Source organism: Mesoplodon densirostris, chromosome 6 (assembly GCF_025265405.1).
Source record: "Mesoplodon densirostris isolate mMesDen1 chromosome 6, mMesDen1 primary haplotype, whole genome shotgun sequence".
Classification (NCBI taxonomy): Eukaryota; Metazoa; Chordata; class Mammalia; order Artiodactyla; family Ziphiidae; genus Mesoplodon; species Mesoplodon densirostris.
The window spans coordinates 26606716-26624560 of NC_082666.1; the positions used below are offsets into that span (position 1 = coordinate 26606716).

At 41.2% G+C, this 17845-nt stretch overlaps 1 pseudogene; it reads right to left on the reverse strand.

The window, feature by feature from the left end:
- Positions 1-17019: 17019 nt before the first annotated feature.
- On the reverse strand, positions 17020-17362 carry LOC132492507 (cytochrome b-c1 complex subunit 7-like; annotated as a pseudogene).
- Between the last annotated feature and the right edge of the window lie 483 nt (positions 17363-17845).

A 17845-nucleotide genomic window follows, 5' to 3' on the forward strand; every position in this document is an offset into this window, starting at 1 on the left:
TGCCCCCTTCTCCCCAACAGCCTGAATTTTGGTTTATCATTGCATATGTATATATTCCTAAACAATTTACTGTTTAGAGTTACACTTTTAAAATTTTATATTAGTTGTATCATAAGGTATACATTTTTCTGCAACTTGTTTTTCTCTTTGCTCAAAATTATGTTTATTTATCAACAGATGAATGGATAAAGAAGATGTGAGGTGTATATATATACATACACACACACACAATGGAATATTACTCAGCCACAAAAAAGAATGAAAGAATACCATTTGCAGCAACATAGGTGGACCTAGAGATTATCATACTAAGCAAAAAGTCAAACAGAGACAAATATCATACGATATCATTTGTATGTAGAATCTAAAAAAATGATACAAATGAACTTATTTACAAAACAGAAGTAGACTCACAGACATAGAAAACAAACTTATGGTTATCGAAGGGGGTAGGGGTAAATTAGGAATTTGTGATTAGCAGATACAAACTACTATATGTAAAATAGATCAACAACAAGGTCCTACTATATAGCACAGGGAACTATATTCAGTATACTGTAATAGACTATAATGGAAAATAATCTGTATATGTATAACTGAATCACTTTGCTGTACACCAGAAACTAACACAACATTGTAAATCAACTATACTTCAATTTTTTAAATATATGTATCCATGATATCATATGGCTCTAATTCATTAATTTTCACTGCTTTGTAGTACTTCTTTTAATACATTATAATTTCTTTATTCACTGTCCTGTCAATGGTTATTTAAGTTGTTTTTAAGTTGTTGTTTTTAAGTTGTTACTTAAGTTGTTATTTAAGTTTCCATGTTCTTACTATTACAAGCTATAATATCAGGAACATTTTTGTACACATCTCTTGATAAACACAGGCAAGAATTTTTCTAGGCTAGTGGTTTTCAAAGTGTGGTCCCAGGACCAGTAGCATCAGCATCACTTGGGAACTTGCTAGCAATGTAAATTCTCAGGTCCCACCCCAGACCTACTGAATCAGAAACTCTGGGGATAGGGCTTAAGAATCTGTGTTTTAATAAGCCCTCCAGGTGATTATGATGCATGCTAAAGTTTGAGAATCACTGCTCTAGGATTACCAAGAAGTAGAATTGCTAGGTTATAAAGTATGCAAATCTTCTCCTGTACTGGGTATACCAATATTCTTCAAAAGTGGTTGTACCAATTTACACTCTGAACAACATTATATGAGGGTTCCATCTGTTCTACATCTTCCCCAACACTTGAATTCATCAGGATTTTTTATTTTTGCTAACTCAGCATTTATAAAATGGCACCATGTTGTGTTTTATACAATTATGAATAGAGCTGCCTATTTACCTACAGGCCTTTGTGTGAACATGCTTCATTTTTCTAGAGTAAATACCTAGGAGTGGAATTGCTGGGTAGGTTTAACTTCATAAGAAACTGTCAAACCTTTTTACATAGGAATAGAATATTTAGCCCGGCACATAGCTACTCAGGATAAACACGTTTCTCAGACTTCCTTGCAGCTAGGGGTGGTCTTGGCACTGTGTTCTGGTCAATGGGATATAAGTGAAATTGTCGTCTGGGTACTATGTCCTATATGTCACTCTCTCCTTCCAGATGGCATTTGACAGTGGCCTTCTAGAGACAACATTATTATTGTTTGGCCCCAGAAAGTGGCTTTATGGGTAGAAATTTCAGCTTGGAGAAGAATCAAGAGTAGTATCATAATAGGTGATATTTTAGGATGACTTGTACATAGGGCTGGTCCTGGAATATGTCTGATTGGTATTGTAACCCACATGTTAGCTGGGGCCTCTTCTCCTTAGGATCTAGAAGGGATTGTTTTGAACTCCCTATTCCACAAATAGTGAGGTCCAAAGACTTCCTCAAGATATCTGCAAATGCTGCCAATTTTTACATTAGCTCTGGCTTCAGTTTCCCAGTTCTGTTTGCTTAGCTCTGTTAATGGACTGTCTTGCTGTACTGCTGATGTCATCCCTATTTCTGGTGTTGCTCTAGAAGTAGAACCATCTCCCTACCCCATCAGTTAACTGTGGTTGAAGAGGAACATGCATTGACCCTTCAGAAAATATTGTGACCTGAATAGTTTAAATCTGAAGGGGCTGTAAATATAGTGGCACTGTAACTATCATGTCTAGTATAGTAGGAAGCTTGACTTGGCTCATGAAGCCATTGTGAAGGGTAGTTTTGGTAGAATCATCCTCAGTACCTAGCACAGTGCCGGGTTCACCAGAAACCCTTAGAAATGCTTACTTAGTGAATTCAAGTTAGATAGTCATTGATGGAGGTGGGAGATGGAAACCACATCAAATTCCCAAGAGATAGACTATGTCATGATTTTTGAAGTTGGTATCTAGAGCCAAAGTGTCTAGTCTCATATTTTTCTGAACTTCAATGCCAAAGAGAGAGAGAGAGAGAGAGAGAAAATCAACACAACCCCAAGGAATGTTTGTTTTTTCCCTTCCCTTTAGAAAGCAGCTGTCAGTTTAACTTATCCCAAAATACTGTCAGTGATGAGCATGACTGAAAATGCGTTTTATCTGTAATTAGAGAGATTACATTAAACACTATTATTTGCAGACACACATTGAATTAACCCTAATCGAGGCTAGCAAATAGTAGAGCCTGCCTATTTTTCACCTCAAAATTTTTAGAAAATTGTGACAGTTGACACACGAGGGACAATGCTGACAAGATTCCTTTCCATCAAATGCCAGACAGTAATTACAATTGCCTTTAAAAATGTTTTAAGCAGTTTCATTAGTAAATCAGAAGTTGCCACAAATCATGCTGATAGTTTCTAAACATGGAGGTTGTTGACTGTGCATTCCAATATGAGTTTAATGAATTGATTTTCTAAGGAATTTAACTTTTCATGTTTTCAGGTGTAATTAATTCACTCTGATTAATGTGATTAGCATAGATATCAGTGGATTACACATGATGCCCTCTATTTATTCACTTATTTTTAATCTGCCACACTGTCCATTGGGAAATTATATATGTGTCTTTTGGGGGAAACATCTTGCTCACGGCTCTGATCACATTGGATTTCTGCAAAGCAAAATCCTGGTAGGAATTCATTGATTATTTACAGGTTATGCAGCAATGTACTTTTGTTTGAGGGACCTATTACAGTTTACACCGTTCCGGGCTTTAAAGAGCTTATAATCCAGAGGGGAAGATGAGACAAACATTCCGATGCAAGTCACTCACAAGGAAGAATGACTGTCCTCAAATTCTTCTTTTTCTGAGCACTTCTCCCCTCCTCCTCTTAAATAATGCTATTACTCAATGGCCCTCCTCTTCTCCAGTGTTTCCCACTATCCTGGGTACTCTTATTTGTGGCTTCAACTACCACTCCCAAATCTATATCTCTAACTCAGTCCTTGCAGATGCCTCCAGGTAGCTTCACCTGTATATCCCACGGGTACTCCAAATTTAACATACCAAACCCCAATCTCCATCCAAACATGCCCCTCCTGTCTTCCCAATCTCTGTAAATGCCTCCTCCATCCATCCAATCAGCCAAGCTATACTATTATTGTGAGTCTCAGGACAAGAAGAAATTCATTTATTCCCCATCCTTCTCAAAATTTAACATTCATTTTAACGTTCATTAGAATCATCTGGAAAGCTAATTTAAAGCACAGCTTCCTGAGACTCGTGCCCAGAAATTCTAATTCAGTGGTCTGGAATGGGATCCATGAATTTGCATTTCTAACAAGCTCACATGTGACACCAATGCTGTTGGACCAGGGGCCACAGTTTGAGAACCATTGCCCTAGATAATGAATATAACATAGACACATTTCCATGAGCCGTCAAATCCCTAATCGGTGAGCAATCATTGCTAGAGAATGAAGGCCCAGGAAGTAAATCTCCTCTGGAGAAAGCCTCTCTGCATCAATCAGAGGCAGTAAGAATTAATGAAAAGGCATGTGATTTAATTATTCCTTCATCCATTAACTATGTATGAGTGCCTACTCTCTGCGAGGCACAGTGCAAGGCACTGAGCTATTCTCTGAGATACAGTGCTGAGTAAAACCATGACACAATCCATGTTTTAACAGGTGAATTCAGGCACTCCACTGAGACTTAGATAATCTGTAAAATGGGGACTGTACAGACTTTATGAGAGATATCAAACAGAGGACTAAAGTAAATGCCTAATTCAGCACCTGGCACACTGATTCTCAAAAAGGATGCTGAATAATTGGTAATTAGTTCTTATTTTTTCATGTGAGAATTAGCCACTCTAAAGTGCTATGCAAATGCTAGTTGTAATTATTTTTAGCATTATTTCATAGACTCCTCAATGAGTTTACCCAGGTAGTTTTTGATTAAAAAAGAGTATTGGTTTATTTACTTATGTGTATATACATAGAAAGAAGTTCTGGAAAGATATATAACAAATTGTTAACAGTATTTATTTCTCTGTGGAATAATTATGATTAATCTCCAAAGATTAATCTATATTTTCTAGATTTTTTTACTTCTTTCTCTTTTTCTTACTTTTTAAAAATTGAAGTACAGTTGACTTACAATATTATATTAGTTTAGGTGTACAACATAGTGATTCAGTATTTTTATAGATTATACTCCATATAAGGTTATTATAAAATATTGGCTGTATTCCCTGTGCTGTACATCTCGGTGTCTTATTTATTTGTTTCTAAATTTATTTATTTATTTATGGCTGTGTTGGGTCTTCATTGCTGCGCATGGGCTTTCTCTGTTTGCGGTAAGCGGGGGCTACTCTTCCTTGTGTTGTGCAGTCTTCTCATTTCTGTGGCTTTGTTGCGGAGCATGGGTTCTAGGCACGCAGGCTCAGTAGTTGTAGCTCATGGGCTCTAGAGCACAAGCTCAGTAGCTGTGGTGCGTGGGCTTAGTTGCTCTGCGGCATGTGGGATCTTCCCGGACCAGGGCTCGAACCTGTGTCCCCTGCATTGGCAGGCGGATTCTTAACCACTACACCACCAGGGAAGCCCCCCTTCTTTCTTTTCTTTTTTCTTTTTTTTTTTTTTTTTGCGGTACGCGGGCCTCTCACTGTTGTTGCCTCTCCCACTGCGGACCACAGGCTCCGGACGCGCAGGCTCAGCGGGCATGGCTCACAGGCCCAGCCGCCCCGTGGCACGTGGGATCCTCCCGGACCGGGGCACGAACCTGCGTCCCCTGCACCGGCAGGCGGACTCCCAACCACCAAGCCACCAGGGAAGCCCCCGCAGCCCCTATTTTTTAACCTAGAAGTTTATATCACTTATTCCCCTTTCTCTATCTTGCCCCTCTCCCCTCACCTCTTCCCACTGGTAACCACTAGTTTGTTATCTATAACTATGAGTGTGTTTCTGTATTGTTATATTCGTTCATTTGTTTTAATTTTTAGACTCCACATATGAGTGAAAACATACAGTATTTGATTTATTTCACTAAGCATAATAACCTCAGGACCATCCATGTTGCTGCAAATGGCAAAATTTCATTCTTTTTTAAGGCTAATATACCATAATATATATATTAATATATATATTCCGTTATATCTTCTTTATCCACTCATTTGTTGGTGAAAACTTGGCTATTGTAAATAATGCTGCAATGAACATTGGGGTGTATATATCTTTTTGAATTTGTGTTTTAGTTTTCTTCAGATGTATACCCAGTAGAGGAATTGCTAGGTCATATGGTAGTTCTATTTTTAATTTATTGAGGATCCACTATACTGTTTTCCATAGTGGCTATACCAATTTTCATTCTCACAGACAGTATACTAGGGTTTCCTTTCTCCACATTCTCACTGACACTTGTTATTTGTTGTCTTTTTGAGAATAGCAATTCTGACAGGTGTGAGGTGATAGCTCATTGTGATTTTGATTTGCATTTCCCTGATGATTAGTGATGATGAGCATCTTTTCATGTACCTGTTGGCCATCTGTACATCTTCTTTGGAAAAATGCCTGTTCAGGTCCTCTGCCCATTTTTCAAATCAGCTTGTTTGTTTTTGTGATATTGAGTTGTATGAGCTTGTTATTAATCCCTTATCAGACATATCATTTGCAAATATCTTCTCCTGTTCAGTGTGTTGTATTTTCATTTTGTCAATGGTTTCCTTTGCTGTGCAATAGCCTTTAAGTTTAATTAAGTCCCATTTATTTATTTTTGCTTTTGTTTCCATTGTCTGAGGAGACAGATCCAAAAAGATATTGCTAAGACTGACGTCAAGGAGTGTACTGTCGGGCTTCCCTGGTGGCGCAGTGGTTGAGAGTGAGCCTGCCAATGCAGGGGACATGGGTTCGTGCCCCAGTCCGGGAAGATCCCACATGCTGCAGAGCAGTTGGGCCCGTGAGCCATGGCAGTTGAGCCTGCGCGTCCGGAGCCTGTGCTCCGCAACGGGAGAGGCCACAACAGTGAGAGGCCCACATACAAAAAAAAAAAGAGTGTACTGTCTATGTTTTCTTCTAAGAGTTTTATGGTTTCCAGGCTTACATTTGGGTCTTTAGTTCATTTTGAGTTTATTTTTGTAGATGGTATGAGAAAATGTTCTAATTTCATTCTTTTCCATGTAGCTGAACAGTTTTCCCAATACCACTTATTGAAGAGACAGTTTTTACCCCACTGTATATTCTTGTCTTCTATGTAATAAATTAATTGACCATAGGTACATGGGTTAATTTCTGGGCTCTCTCTTCTGTTCCAAGGATCTATGTGTCTGTTTTTGTGCCAGCACTATGATGTTTTTTTTTTTTTTAATTTTTTTTATTATTATTATTTTTTTTGTTTTACAAATTTAATCAGTTATACATATACATATGTTCCCATATCCCCTCCCTTTTGCGTCTCCCTCCCACCCTCCCTATCCCGCCCCTCCAGGCGGTCACAAAGAACCGAGCTGATCTCCCTGTGCTATGCGGCTGCTTCCCAATAGCTATCTACCTTACGTTTGGTAGTGTATATATGTCCATGCCGCTCTTTCACTTTGTCACAGTTTACCCTTCCCCCTCCCCATATCCTCAAGTCCATGCTCTAGTAGGTCTGTGTCTTTATTCCTGTCTTACCCCTATGTTCTTCATGACATTTTTTTTTCTTAAATTCCATATATATGTGTCAGCATACAGTATTTGTCTTTCTCTTTCTGACTTACTTCACTCTGTATGACAGACTCTAGGTCCATCCACCTCATTACAAATAGCTCAATTTCATTTCTTTTTATGGCTGAGTAATATTCCATTGTATATATGTGCCACATCTTCTTTACCCATTCATCCGATGATGGACACTTAGGTTGTTTCCATCTCTGGGCTATTGTAAATAGGGCTGCTATGAACATTTTGGTACATGTCTCTTTTTGAATTATGGTTTTCTCAGGGTATATGCCCAGTAGTGGGATTGCTGGGTCATATGGTAGTTCTATTTGTAGTTTTTTAAGGAACCTCCATACCGTTCTCCATAGTGGCTGTACCAATTCACATTCCCACCAGCAGTGCAAGAGTGTTCCCTTTTTTCCACACCCTCTCCAGCATTTATTGTTTCTAGATTTTTTGATGATGGCCATTCTGACTGGTGTGAGATGATATCTCATTGTAGTTTTGATTTGCATTTCTCTAATGAGTAGAGATGTTGAGCATCCTTTCATGTGTTTGTTGGCAGTCTGTATATCTTCTGTGGAGAAATGTCTATTTAGGTCTTCTGCCCATTTTTGGATTGGGTTGTTTGTTTTTTTGCTATTGAGCTGCATGAGCTGCTTATAAATTTTGGAGATTAATCCTTTGTCAGTTGCTTCATTTGCAAATATTTTCTCCCATTCTGAGGGTTGTCTTTTCGTCTTGTTTATGGTTTCCTTTGCTGTGCAAAAGCTTTGAAGTTTCATTAGGTCCCATGTGTTTATTTTTGTCTTTATTTCCATTTCTCTAGGAGGTGGGTCAAAAAAGATCTTGATGTGATTTATGTCATAGAGTGTTCTGCCTATGTTTTCCTCTAAGAGTTTGATAGTGTCTGGCCTTACATTTAGGTCTTTAATCCATTTTGAGCTTATTTTTGTGTATGGTGTTAGGGAGTGATCTAATCTCATACTTTTACATGTCCCTGTCCAGTTTTCCCAGCACCACTTATTGAAGAGACTGTCCTTTCTCCACTGTACATTCCTGCCTCCTTTATCAAAGATAAGGTGACCATATGTCCGTGGGTTTATCTCTGGGCTTTCTATCCTGTTCCATTGATCTATATTTCTGTTTTTGTGCCAGTACCATACTGTCTTGATTACTGTACCTTTGTAGTATAGTCTGAAGTCAGGGAGCCTGATTCCTCCAGCTCCATTTTTCGTTCTCAAGATTGCTTTGGCTATTCGGGGTCTTTTGTGTTTCCATACAAATTGTGAAATTTTTTGTTCTAGTTCTGTGAAAAATGCCATTGGTAGTTTGATAGGGATTGCATTGAATCTGTAGATTGCTTTGGGTAGTAGAGTCATTTTCACAATGTTGATTCTTCCAATCCAAGAACATGGTACATCTCTCCATCTATTTGTATCATCTTTAATTTCTTTCATCAGTGTCTTATAATTTTCTGCATACAGGTCTTTTGTCTCCTTAGGTAGGTTTATTCCTAGATATTTTATTCTTTTTGTTGCAATGGTAAATGGGAGTGTTTCCTTGATTTCACTTTCAGATTTTTCATCATTAGTATATAAGAATGCCAGAGATTTCTGTGCATTAATTTTGTATCCTGCTACTTTACCAAATTCATTGATTAGCTCTAGTAGTTTTCTGGTAGCATCTTTAGGATTCTCTATGTATAGTATCATGTCATCTGCAAACAGTGACAGATTTACTTCTTCTTTTCCCATTTGGATTCCTTTTATTTCCTTTTCTTCTCTGATTGCTGTGGCTAAAACTTCCAAAACTATGTTGAATAAGAGTGGTGAGAGTGGGCAACCTTGTCTTGTTCCTGATCTTAGTGGAAATGGTTTCAGCTTTTCACCATTGAAGATGATGCTGGCTGTGGGTTTGTCATATATGGCCTTTATTATGTTGAGGAAAGTTCCCTCTATGCCTACTTTCTGCAGGGTTTTTATCATAAATGGGTGTTGAATTTTGTCGAAAGCTTTCTCTGCATCTATTGAGATGATCATATGGTTTTTCTCCTTCAGTTTGTTAATATGGTGTATCACATTGATTGATTTGCGTATATTGAAGAATCCTTGCATTCCTGGAATAAACCCCACTTGATCATGGTGTATGATCCTTTTAATGTGCTGTTGGATTCTGTTTGCTAGTATTTTGTTGAGGATTTTTGCATCTATGTTCATCAGTGATATTGGCCTGTAGTTTTCTTTCTTTGTGACATCCTTGTCTGGTTTTGGTATCAAGGTGATGGTGGCCTCATAGAATGAGTTTGGGAGTGTTCCTCCCTCTGCTATATTTTGGAAGAGTTTCAGAAGGATAGGTGTTAGCTCTTCTCTAAATGCTTGATAGAATTCCCCTGTGAAGCCATCTGGTCCTGGGCTTTTGTTTGTCGGAATATTTTTTATCACAGTTTCAATTTCAGTGCTTGTGATTGGTCTGTTCATATTTTCTATTTCTTCCTGATTCAGTCTTGGCAGGTTGTGCATTTCTAAGAATTTGTCCATTTCTTCCAAGTTGTCCATTTTATTGGCATAGAGTTGCTTATAGTAATCTCTCATGATCTTTTGTATTTCTGCAGTGTCAGTTGTTACTTCTCCTTTTTCATTTCTAATTCTATTGATTTGAGTCTTCTCCCTTTTTTTCTTGATGAGTCTGGCTAATGGTTTATCAATTTTGTTTATCTTCTCAAAGAACCAGCTTTTAGTTTTATTGATCTTTGCTATCGTTTCCTTCATTTCTTTTTCATTTATTTCTGATCTGATTTTTATGATTTCTTTCCTTCTGCTAACTTTGGGATGTTTTTGTTCTTCTTTCTCTAATTGCTTTAGGTGCAAGGTTAGGTTGTTTATTCGAGATGTTTCCTGTTTCTTAAGGTGGGATTGTATTGCCATAAACTTCCCTCTTAGGACTGCTTTTGCTGCATCCCATAGGTTTTGGGTCGTCGTGTCTCCATTGTCATTTGTTTCTAGGTATTTTTTAATTTCCTCTTTGATTTCTTCAGTGATCACTTCGTTATTAAGTAGTGTATCATTTAGCCTCCATGTGTTTGTATGTTTTACAGCTCTTTTCCTGTAATTGATATCTAGTCTCATAGCATTGTGGTCAGAAAAGATACTTGATACTATTTCAATTTTCTTAAATTTACCAAGGCTTGATTTGTGACCCAAGATATGATCTATCCTGGAGAATGTTCCATGAGCACTTGAGAAAAATGTGTATTCTGTTGTTTTTGGATGGAATGTCCTATAAATATCAAGTAAGTCCATCTTGTTTAATGTATCATTTAAAGCTTGTGTTTCCTTATTTAATTTCATTTTGGATGACCTGTCCATTGGTGAAAGTGGGGTGTTAAAGTCCCCTACTATGATTGTGTTACTGTCGATTTCCCCTTTTATGGCTGTTAATATTTGCCTTATGTATTGGGGTGCTCCTATGTTTGGTGCATAAATATTTACAATTGTTATATCTTCTTCTTTGATCGATCCCTTGATCATTATGTAGTGTCCTTCTTTGTCTCTTCTAGTAGTCTTTATTTTAAAGTCTATTTTGTCTGATATGAGAATTGCTACTCCAGCTTTCTTTTGGTTTCCATTTGCATGGAATATCTTTTTCCATCCCCTTACTTTCAGTCTGTATGTGTCTCTAGGTCTGAAGTGGGTCTCTTGTAGACAGCATATATATGGGTCTTGTTTTTGTATCCATTCAGCCAATCTGTGTCTTTTGGTGGGAGCATTTAGTCCATTTACATTTAAGGTAATTATTGATATGTATGTTCCTATTCCCATTTTCTTAATTGTTTTGGGTTCGTTATTGTAGTTCTTTTCCTTCTGTTGTGTTTCTTGCCTAGAGAAGTTCCTTTAGCATTTGTTGTAAAGCTGGTTTGGTGGTGCTGAACTCTCTCAGCTTTTGCTTGTCTGTAAAGGTTTTAATTTCTCCATCAAATCTGAATGAGATCCTTGCTGGGTAGAGTAATCTTGGTTGCAGGTTTTTCTCCTTCATCACTTTAATTATGTCCTGCCACTCCCTTCTGGCTTGTAGAGTTTCTGCTGAGAGATCAGCTGTTATCCTGATGGGGATTCCCTTGTGTGTTATTTGTTGTTTTTGCCTTGCTGCTTTTAATATGATTTCTTTGTGTTTAATTTTTGACAGTTTGATTAATATGTGTCTTGGTGTATTTCTCCTTGGATTTATTCTGTATGGGACTCTCTGTGCCTCCTGGACTTGATTAACTATTTCCTTTCCCATATTAGGGAAGTTTTCAACTATAATCTCTTCAAATATTTTCTCAGTCCCTTTCTTTTTCTCTTCTTCTTCTGGAACCCCTATAATTCGAATGTTGGTGCGTTTAATGTTGTCCCAGAGGTCTCTGAGACTGTCCTCTGTTCTTTTCATTCTTTTTTCTTTATTTTGCTCTGCAGCAGTTATTTCCACTATTTTATCTTCCACCTCACTTATCTGTTCTTCTGCCTCAGTTATTCTGCTATTGATCCCATCTAGAGTATTTTTTATTTCATTTATTGTGTTTTTAATCGATGCTTGATTCATCTTTAGTTCTTCTAGGTCCTTGTTAACTGTTTCTTGCATTTTGTCTATTCTATTTCCAAGATTTTGGATCATCTTTACCATCATTATTCTGAATTCTTTTTCAGGTAGACTGCCTATTACCTCTTCATTTGTTAGGTCTGGTGGGTTTTTATCTTGCTCCTTCTCCTGCTGTGTGTTTTTCTGTCTTCTCATTTTGCTTATGTTACTGTATTTGGGGTCTCCTTTTTGCAGGCTGCAGGTTCGTAGTTCCCGTTGTTTTTGGTGTCTGTCCCCAGTGGCTAAGGTTGGTTTAGTGGGTTGTGTAGGCTTCTTGGTGGAGGGGACTACTGCCTGTGTTCTGGTGGATGAGGCTGGATCTTGTCTTTCTGGTGGGCAGGTCCACGTCTGGTGGTGTGTTTTGGGGTGTCTGCGGACTTTTTATGATTTTAGGCCACCTCTCTGCTAATGGGTGGCGTTGTGTTCCTGTCTTGCTAGTTGTTTGGCATAGGGTGTCCAGCACTGTAGCTTGCTGGTCGTTGAGTGAAGCTGGGTGCTGGTGTTGAGATGGAGATCTCTGGAAGATTTTCGCCGTTTGATATTATGTGGAGCTGGGAGGTCTCTTGTGGACCAGTGTCCTGAAGTTGGCTCTCCCACCTCAGAGGCACAGCACTGACTCCTGGCTCCTCAATTTGGGATGATTTGTTGTCTATTCATGTATTCCACAGATGCAGGGTACATCAAGTTGATTGTGGAGCTTTAATCCGGTGCTTCTGAGGCTGCTGGGAGAGGTTTCCCTTTCTCTTCTTTGTTCTCACAGCTCCTGGGTCTCAGCTTTGGATTTGGCCCCGCCTCTGCGTGTAGGTCGCCGGAGGGCGTCTGTTCTTCGCTCAGACAGGACAGGGTTAAAGGAGCAGCCTCTTCGGGGGCTCTGGCTCACTCAGGCCCGGCGGGAGGGAGGGGCACAGAGTGCGGGGCGAGCCTGCAGCGGCAGAGTTCGGCGTGACGTTGCACCAGCCCGAGGCGCGCCGTGCGTTCTCTCAGGGAAGCCGCCCCTGGATCCCGGGACCCCGGCAGTGGCAGGCTGCACAGGCTCCCGGAAGGGCGGTGTGGACAGTGACCTGCGCTCGCACACAGGCTTCTTGGCGGTGGCAGCAGCAGCCCCAGCGTCCCACGCCCGTCTCTGGGCTCCGCGCTTTCAGCCGCGACTCGCGCCCGTCTCTGGAGCTCCTTTACGCGGCGCTCTTAATCCCCTCTCCTCGCGCACCAGGAAACCAAGAGGGAAGAAAAAGTCTCCTGCCTCTTCGGCAGCTCCAGAGTTTTCCCGGACTCCCTACCGGCTAGCTGTGGCACATTAGCCCCCTTCAGGCTGAGTTCTCGCCGCCAGCCCCAGTCCTCTCGCTGCGCTCTGACCGAAGCCCGAGCCTCAGCTCCAGCGCCGCCCGCCCCGGCGGGGGAGCAGACAAGCCTCTCGGGCTGGTGAGTGCCGCTCGGCACCGCTCCTCTGTGCGGGAATCTCTCCGCTTTGCCCTACCCAGGCATGTGGGGAGTTTCTTGCCTTTTGGGAGGTCTGGGGTCTTCTGCCAGCGTTCAGTAGGTGTTCTGTAGGAGTTGTTCCACGTGTAGCTGTATTTCTGGTGTATCTGTGGGGAGGAAGGTGATCTCCGCGTCTTGCACTATGATGTTTTGAATGTTAATGTTGGTATGCTTGATATTGTCCCAGAGGGATTCATTTTTTTTAATTTGTTTTTCTTTTTGCTGTTACAACTGGGTGAATTCCACTATTCTATCCTCGAGATCATTTATGCATTCTTCTGTATCACCTAATCTGCTATTAATTCCTTCTAGCTTTTCATTTCAGTTATTGTATTCAGCCTCTGACTGGGTCTTTTTTATATTTTCTAGTACTTTGTTGAATTTCTCACTCTGTTCATCTATTCTTTTCCCAAGTCTAGTTAGCATTCTTATTACTATTGCTTTGAACTCTTTATCAGGTAAATTATTTGTCTCTGTTTCATTAGGGTTTTTTCAAGGACCTTATCTTGGTCTTTTATTTGAAACATCTGCCTCTGTTTTCTCATTTTGTTTACCTTTCTCTGTTTGTCTCTATGAAATTAGGTGAAACAGTTACCTATCCTGGTCTTGAAGGCATGTCCTTGTGTGGGAGGGTCCCTACGCAGTCTGCGTGTCTCCAGCGGCTTTAGGGGAAGAGCTGGATCTGAAGTGAGCATGGGCCATGTCTTCCCCCCTGCACTGGCAGCCACCACCTTGATGGGAGGTAGGGCTGGAATCAGTGGGGCTGGGTGCAGAGAGCCAGGTGCCAGCACCAGTTTCTCCTAGGCTCAAAGGCAGTCACCGCCCTATCGTGGTGGGGGTCAAGGCCAGAGGGGCTGGAGCAGGAGCCCTGAGGAAGTTGGGCTTCTACCCTGTGTGATGGAGTCTCCACCTTGGTTGGGAGCATGGTCAGAGCCTGAGGGCTTGGGGCTGCACTTCCGAGCTGGTTCCACTTTTCCCCCAATGTGTGGAGCTTGGTTAGAGGCTGGGCTGGGGTCAGAGGTGGAACTGAAGGGGTTGGAGACACACTGTTCAGCTGGTTCTGCTCCCTCCCGGGTGTGAGCTTGTGATGGTGGCGGGCTCCTGCTAGAGGCAGGGCCAGACCAAGCTTGTTCATCTCCCTCCAAGCGTGAGCACACTCACTGGCAGTGGTGGCCTCGGCCTTAGCGGGGAGCAGCGGCGGAACAGGAGCCTGGTATGGGGTGGGGGGCAGGCCCTCAGAGCACCTGGCAGTTTTCAGACTGCTGCTTCCACACTGGGACTGGGAGCAACCAAGTTTGTGCACGTGACCTTCAAGAGCAGAGTCTCGGTTTCTTACAGCCCTCCGGTAAGCCCCACTTCTTTTCAAACCAACTCATGTTCCTAGTGTTGAACCCCAGGGCTGGGGTGCCTAATATGGGGCTCGAACCCCTCACTCCTTAGGGAGGATCTCCAAACCTGTGATATCCCCGTCCTGTTCTGGGTCACCCGCGAGGGGTGCAGGTCCTCATTAGATCACTTCTCCTTCCCTCCTACCAGACTCTGTGTGGTCCTTTCGTTACAGCCTAGGTTGTAGGAGAGTCATTCTGCCAGTTTTCATGTCATTCTCAGTGAGAGTTGCTCAATATGTAGTTGTAGTTTTACTGTTTTTTTTTTTTTTGTGGTACGTGGGCCTCTCACTGTTGTGGCCTCTCCCGCTGCGGAGCACAGGCTCCGGACGCGCAGGCTCAGCGGCCATGGCTCACGGGCCAAGCTGCTCCGCGGCATGTGGGATCTTCCCGGACTGCGGCACGAACCCGTGTCCCCTGCATCGGCAGGCGGACTCTCAACCACTGCGCCACCAGGGAAGCCCGTAGTTGTAGTTTTGATGGATTCATTGTGGGGAGGTGAGCTCAGGGTCCTCCTGTTCCACCATCTTGATCCTGCCTCCTGCATTTTCTAGATTTTATTAAACAACCATATAGGATTGGTGTAATAAGCATTTAGCAAAGGGAGAAAGAATGAGTCCACAGGACCTACAAGGAACACGTAAACACGTGGAAGCCCTCAGGCAATGTTTCCAAACTAGGCTGCATATTAGTATCAGCTGGGGAGTTTTTAAACATCTAATGGCCTGGCTGCCCCCAAGACCAATTCAATGTAAATCTCTGGGGCTAGAACCCAGGCTTCAGTAGTGTTTAAAGCTCCCCAGCTGTTTTCAATGTGTAGCCAAAGTGGAGAACCCCTGCCTCAGGAGAACTCCTGGGTTTTCTTGTTCTTGGTAGGTCCTGGGAGTCCTGGCTTATGGGGGCTTCCTGGATCCCTACAACCAAGCTCAGCCCCAGGAGAGACATCAGTGTTCCTTGGCTCCCAGTATGAACATAGTTTTGTTCAGATTTCAGGATAAATGGATGAAGGATGAAATGAAATGGATCAGGGCTAGAAATGACTTTGGCCACTGGATGAATATAGGGAGAAATAGTTGAAAGAAGATGTGAATTAGAATATCTGGGTTCTTTGTGAGGTCTGTCATCCAACAGCTATGTGATCTTAGCTTGCTTTTCACTGAACCTCAGGTTCCTCATGGCTCTGCCTTTCTGTGATGCTATTAGGATTAAATGAACTAAAACACATGAAAAGAGTTTTGTGAAATGTAAGGTACTATATAAGTATTATTATTTTTATTATTTTGTAACTAATAATATGAAGAATGCGCTCAGAGAAAGATAGTATCTGAGGAAGACACGAGAAAGGTTGAATTATCCTCCCATAGGAGACCCAGGCCTCTGGATGGACAGGGGGAACTAAGTTCAAAGCGAATCAAATAAGGGGCAAATCCATGGACTGAAATGAAAAGCAACTTGACATGCTAAACACGAAACACTTCTTTCTCAGAAATCCAGAGAAGAGACTCTGAGAAAGATCTTCCCTTTCCTTTTATGATGGCTTCCAGGAATTTATCCCAAAGTGGTGATGTCTCAGAATAAATAGGTTTTCTTCTCATAATTAAGCCAGAAGTTCTGGAAAAGGGCTGAGCACAAGGCTGAATTCACTACTGAGATTGCTTGCAGTTTAGCTTAGGTCCCAATGAGGCGATCCCTATGTGTCACCAAAAAAAGAGTCCTTGCATATAGCTTTTTAAATCGGTGGTGGTTTTCCAGAATCCTTGCATCTGGACAACAGCCTATGTATGTCTCTAGACTGCCTTTATTTTCCTCTGAAATTAATTTATTCTTTGAAAATAATAGGCCCTGGAAGGAACTTTACTGCAGCACTCTTTGTGGGAGGAGCTCAGCTTTAGAAAGGGCCATCTGAGATATCATTTGACGTGGGTCATGATGAAGAGAGCTGAGAGCCCCTTAAGCATAGGGACCATGACTTTTTCATCTTTGTATCCCCTACATGTGCGGTACCCAGAAAAAGTACACAGTGAATCAATGCCCTGGAAGCATATCCTGTAGGCACAGTCCCTAGCTCATGGTAGGAAATTAATAAATATTTGTGGAAAGAATAGCATTGTCACCATATCTAACACACTGACAATGTCCACTATCGTGCAAGCATGTCTTCCTTTTGTTCATCTCAGCCCACTATCAGCTGCAACTTCTCCCATAAAATGGAGATCTATTGACCCACATTCTCAGGGTTAATAGGGATCTATACTGAAAATAAACCATAGCGTTTGTATGGTACATTATAGTTGTGTTACTTTTTTATAATTATTATAGACATTTATTTAAAATAATACATTTACAGCCCAGATAGTTCTACATTGTATATTCCAGGTTTAACTAACTTCATAAAAAGACTTTGAGAACAGCTGCATCCACAGATTTTTAAACTACATGATTATTTCTTTGCCCATTCTTCTTTCTCTTTTCTTTCCCGAATAACCTCTTTCAGATATGGTTCAAGGTAGAATTTATCCTCCTCATATTTTGTCCACTGCTCTTTAGGCAAGATCTGCTGCCTCCTGGTCAGGTCCAGTGCTCTCTTAACGCAGAACACCCTGTTGTTATAAAGGTTCTCAGGAAGCCTTCTTATGGATTCTTTTACATCGTCATTCTCATATGTTGTATCATCTCACATTAAGCCCAGTTTATTGAACCCAACAGCATTGTAATACCATTTTCAAATACCCTCCAGCCATTTGCTTGACGCTGCAACAGCAGGCTTGCTTGCCATTTTGACCCGAGACCTAGCTGTATTATTGAACTGGAGCTTCACAACTTGAGGAAGAATGACTTGCAATAATCATTGCAGGCAAAAGATAAAAGAAACCTAAGCAAAGAGAGTGACAGCTTTCTGGCTTACCTGAGTGGATGACAGTGCTATTCACTGAGATATGAAGGAGGTATAGTTTTGAGGGGAAATAGGACACATTTAGTTATAGACCTGCTGTGTTGTAGGTGCCTATCATCCAGGTGGCGGCACTGGGTAGACCACTGAATATGCAGGTATGAAACTCGGGAGACACCTGGATAGATACATTCTTGAGCACTATCAGCATATAATAGTTATAGAAATCCAGGGAAAAAATTAGTATAGAGAGAAGAACAGTGAGAGCAATTTTAAGGGGAAGGATGTGATAGGCCAGTAGCAGAGGATTGAGGAGAAAGGTGAAAATGGACACAGCATGAAAGAAGAGAAGGTAGTGTGGAAGGGGCC